Here is a 3,933-nt window from a genome sequence, read left to right on the forward strand (position 1 = left end):
CCAGGTAGTGGCAGAATCAGAGGAGGTCAGGAGAAAGGTTCTTCACCTCAGAAATGAGAACAAATTTTATTCTGAATGTGATGGGAACCCCTGGAGGACTTTAAGGAGAGTTGTACCTTGGTCTTGTTTATGTTCTAAACGTCAAGTGGGATCACAGCGCATGTGTTAGAATGGCTAAAATGTTTTTCCAAAATGGCAATGCCAAGTGCTGGCAGGGTGCCGAATCGACACTGTCAGAGTTTACTTTCAAGTGGTCGGGTAAATATGTGCCTGTGTATATATGTTATATTAAAATATGGCAAAACGTAAAGAATGATTGACTCCTGGTGATAGGTTTAGAGGTACTCACCATATTATTTCTTTAACTTTTTTTAATGTTGTATTTGAAAATCTTCAGAATAAAAAGGTGAAAGAAAGAAAAAGCCATGTTCTGCCAATACGTACATTGATATGGCTGGATCGCAAAAGCATCCTGTTAAGAGAAAGAAGCAGACTTCAAGGGCTGCCAAAGTAAGAATCTGTTTTGGACAAAGTGAAACTCTAGGGACAGTCCTTGCCAGAGGCTCGAGGTTGGGGAGGGGAAGATCACAGAAGAGGAAGCAGAAAATTTGGGAAGTGATGAACATATTTTATATTTTGATTGTGATGGTGGTGACGTGACTGTGTTCATCCAAACTCTTCAAACCACGCACTAAAATTGTGAATTTTATTTTATTTTTTTTAAAGATTTATTTATTTATGCATACAAGAACTGGAGTATAGGCCAGAGGTGTGGGAGGGTGAGAGGATTCACCAGAGACAGAGTGGGGAGCAGAACAGACAGACTGACTGAAATACACTGCTGAGGGGAGCAGCGGGCAAGGCAGGAGAGGTCTGCTGAGCCATGTGGGTAGCTCCCTGGCAGGGATCAAACTCGTGCTGCAGTGGCTGCCGATAGCTTCATAGTTTGCGTCTAAACCACTGCGCCAACAGGGAGGCCCCAAATTGTGAATTTTAATGTGTGGAAGTGATAGCTAGAGGGAAGAGGAAAACATCAACTGCAGAAGAATCATTAAAAAACTAGTTTTCCCAGCACAAAAGTCTTATCCTTAGACTTCTTTGTTGTGCTTCTAACATACTTGGCACCTAATAGGCACTGAATAAATATTTGCTGATGTGTCCGCCCAATAAGCCCCCCATGTGGCAGCGGCCCTCCCTGGGCCATGGCTGCCTGCTGGGCCTCGTCTTACTCACGTGGCTTTGATGCATTTCCTGCTGCATCCTCTGGAACAAGGAGGCCTTCAGTGTCCTGTATCCTGTATCTGGCGGTGGGGAGCTCTGTGGGCATCTTGGGGGACCAGCCACAGCATGCGGTAGTGGTACCTGGTTGCTGCAGGAGAGGCCCAGGGAAAGGCAGGTACCGTCCTCTGGGACACTTGTGAATCAAAATCAAACTTCCTTCTCCACGCTGCAAGACTAGCTCATTTTAAAAAGAAGGAAGAAGTCGGAGATTCCGTTTGTGAATGTAAAATGCTAAATAAACATGGCCCTGTTTCCGAACATCATCATAACTGCTGTTTGACTTTCTAAGTGCCAGGTCCCTTCACAGGCGCCGAGTTTTCCTCACAGCACTTGACCCGGTGGCCCTTATTAGAAGCCCCATGTGCAGGGAAGGAGGCTGAGGCTCAGAAAGGTGAAGTTGCTGGCCCTTGACCAGATCCTGGGGTGCTCTGACACCCAGCACTGCGCTGACCTAGTCTGCCACTGACCTTCCTCACACACCCCCTCCCAACACAGTCCCGACCCACCCCTGACAGCAGGAGCCACAGAAGTCTCTTCCTCAGTCACAGGTCACAGGGGGACGAGTGGTCGGTCGCTGCATTTAGGTCAAAGCGAGAGGGGAGAGGAGAGGTGGGGTGAAGGAAGGAAGGAAGAGGAGAACATGCAGCAAACACCAGATGCTCTTTGGAGCTTAAAAAACACACACAGGCCTGGGAACACAGATTTTTATCACAGTCTGTTAGGAGGGAGAAGAGGGTGGGGGAACAAGGGTGTGGAGGAAGATAGGGCTTCTAGCCAGACCTCAGAACTGGGACCCACCAATGGCAGAAAGATGGGGTGATGGCAAGATCACACACACGGGGTGCCAGATGCTGCACTACGTGCTCCACACACGTTACCTCAGGTCACTTTCTCAGTCCCTCTTCAGATTGAACTGCTAGCATTTTCATTCCCATGTTTAGATTAGGAGGTCGAGGTGCAGAGAGTCCATATACCAAATCACGTATTTTCATATAAACCCATGGAGTGGGATCAGGAATGACACACAAGACACTGCCGAGGGCAGTCAGTTACAGGAGGGAGAGGCGAGCGGGACCAGGGGAGCGTTAGCGCTTCACTGTATCCCGTAATACCTTCTGCCGTGAAGACGTGGCATGTGCGTACATAGTCCAAGGACGACGCCCTAGGACTCCTTAGCTAATTTGGAGTCTGTCCGACTGCAGCTCCCAGTCCTTAACCACCAGGCTGCACTGCCTTTCCAAGAGCGCCCCTGGGCACCTGCGCCGGCCCTGAGGGTGGGGAGGGAAGAGTAACCGACCTCGCCCGTGCGCGGGCCCTGCGGCTGGGAGAGGGCAGTGGGCCAGTCGTGCGTCTTGCCGGCACTCGGGAGGGCCCGGCTCTCGGCGGCCAGCTCGGGCCCGCCCACTGTCACGGAGCGGACTCGGGGCCAATCAGACCCGGGCGATGCCAAGGCACCGGGAGATGAGAGTGGCAGGAAATCAAGGTCAAGGCCTCAGACACAATGGAGCCATTGTCGGTCTCCAGTCAGTTGACTTTCAAGCAGCAGTTCCCCCTCTCCCCTCTCTCCGTCTCCTCATCCCTGCCTGCTGGGGAGTCACCCCAGCCTCCTGCTGCCTCCTTCCCAGTCGTCACCCAGACGAAGCCGCTTTCGGAGTCGGACCCCAGACGCGGGCGGCTCGGGCGCCCCTGCACGGCCGATCGCGCCCACCAGGTGGCAGCAGAGCCCCGCACTTCGGAGGCCGGGAGGCGGGAGGCGGGCGGGCGGGCCGCTCAATCCTGGATCAGGGCGGAGGGGGGCCCTGCCCTTCCTGTGTTACCCAAAAAACCAAGTCAGATCACACTTCCCCTCGCTTTTTACTGGGGTCACCCGGATCTGGAACCTCAGAGCCCCCTCCCTCAACAAGCGGCAAAATGGCCGTGGTCTGCGACACACTGGAGAGGAAAGCCGGGGCCAGGGAAGCCTTATCACTCCTTGAGTCACGGGGGCGGAACCTGCCTGCTTCTCTGCGTGCACGAATCAGTTGGCCGATCGATTGGTTACGTCCGTGCAGAAATGTCATCCTCTTCGAAAGACGGGCCCTGACACCACCCACCCGTCACCCCGCGCTCCACGGACCCGGCAGTTTTCTTCTGCTGGGTCCCAATTTTGAGTTGGACACGCATCTCCTCCACTAGAACGTATGCTCCGGGGGAGCAAGGGCTGGGGCCGCTTTTGCTCACCAGTCCTCCTCAGCGCCTAGCGCAGGGTCCCACGCCGGCCAGCGTTCACTGCACGTCAACGGTGTAAACCCCAGAGCGCCCTGCTGAGCCCCGCGGGAGGGTCAGGGCGTCTGTGCCGCTGCCTGTGTCTAGGCGCCCGGTCGGATGGCGCCTGCCCCAGACCATCGGCCTGTGGCCTGTCCGGGCACAAGACCACTGCTGGTTCTGGATCTGACCACCAGGCTTCACCACCTCACCTGTGCCCAGCACATACAAAGCAACTTGGCACAGGTCACTTCTGAGTTTCCAGGTCCTCACCTGTAAAATGGGGATGAAAATGACCCCTGCCTCCTCAGGCCACCCAGGCTTCTGAGGGAGAACGCTTGGCAGGGTAAGCACTCAGTGAAAATGAGCCAGTATTATGCCTGCTGTTGTGGTTATTGGGGAAAGGAG

General features: G+C 54.0%; 1 long non-coding RNA gene across 1 annotated transcript; it reads right to left on the reverse strand.

The window, feature by feature from the left end:
* Positions 1-410: 410 nt before the first annotated feature.
* On the reverse strand, positions 411-2,548 carry LOC129145627 (uncharacterized). The gene is made up of 3 exons (XR_008551431.1): positions 2,160-2,548; positions 1,234-1,455; positions 411-472 (listed from the first exon to the last, which is right to left on the reverse strand). It is a non-coding gene; the product is annotated as an uncharacterized LOC129145627 (long non-coding RNA).
* Between the last annotated feature and the right edge of the window lie 1,385 nt (positions 2,549-3,933).

Source organism: Talpa occidentalis, unplaced genomic scaffold (assembly GCF_014898055.3).
Source record: "Talpa occidentalis isolate TD23 unplaced genomic scaffold, MPIMG_talOcc4v2.1 talOcc4.13, whole genome shotgun sequence".
Lineage (NCBI taxonomy): Eukaryota > Metazoa > Chordata > Mammalia > Eulipotyphla > Talpidae > Talpa > Talpa occidentalis.